At 67.2% G+C, this 734-nt stretch overlaps 1 protein-coding gene across 2 annotated transcripts in view; it reads right to left on the reverse strand.

The window, feature by feature from the left end:
- Nucleotides 1-222, reverse strand: part of Tmem164 (transmembrane protein 164) — a 207,680-nt gene extending 207,458 nt beyond the window's left edge. For both annotated transcript variants that reach the window (XM_017803143.2, XM_029556052.1), the window contains exon 1: nucleotides 64-222. The gene's annotated coding sequence lies outside the window, so the exon portion shown is untranslated. The remainder of the gene's footprint in view (nucleotides 1-63) is intronic.
- Between the last annotated feature and the right edge of the window lie 512 nt (nucleotides 223-734).

The following is a 734-nucleotide window of genomic DNA, read 5'->3' on the forward strand; positions in this document are numbered from 1 at the left end:
CTTCCCGCTGCTCCCTGCGCAGCCCTCGGGAACCGGCCGCGTCCCCCACGGGGCTCCACTCACCCGCAGCTCTGCCCCGCCGCCCAGGCTCTGCCGATCGCTCCGTCTCCCCGCCGCCCCCAGTGGCGCTCGGCTTGGCTCCTCAGGCGGCCGTAGCAGCCGCCACCACCGCCGCCGCGGTGCTCAGCTCCTCCTCCCTGCCTTCCTCCCCCTGCAGCCGGCGCTCGCTTCCTCCCGCTTCCCCTCCCTCTCTCCTCCCCCTTTTTGCCGCCTCCCTCCTCCCTCGGCCCTCCTCCCGTCCACTTCACCCCACCACCACCACCGACGTCCTAGGGCCACCACTGCCCCGCCTCGCCGCCGGTCCTCCAGAGCCTACCCCCACCTCCTACCCGGTTCCCACCTCCTGCCCGGCCCCCTCCTGGCTCCCCCTCCACCCAGCCCTCCCAAGGCTTCATCCCCGCCTCCTTCCTCCTCCTCCCCGCCTAGTCTTTGGCACTCGCAGCGTGCACGCGTGCAAAGCCAGGCTCCTTCACCACCACAGTGAAAATATTCGCCTCCTGGTGGAAGCCTGGTGGAGTGACTCCTCCGGTGACCCGGTTCTCCAGACACTTCTTAGTATACTTGGGTACACAGTAGGCACTCCCGGGCCCTCACTAACTTCTTAAAACAGTGAGGCAGTGTGATGATGAACTAACTGCTGGGCAAGCTTGGCTTTGGAGGTGTGCTAGATCTTC

Source organism: Nannospalax galili, unplaced genomic scaffold (genome assembly GCF_000622305.1).
Source record: "Nannospalax galili isolate Female #2095 unplaced genomic scaffold, S.galili_v1.0 scaffold25, whole genome shotgun sequence".
NCBI classification, from domain to species: domain Eukaryota; kingdom Metazoa; phylum Chordata; class Mammalia; order Rodentia; family Spalacidae; genus Nannospalax; species Nannospalax galili.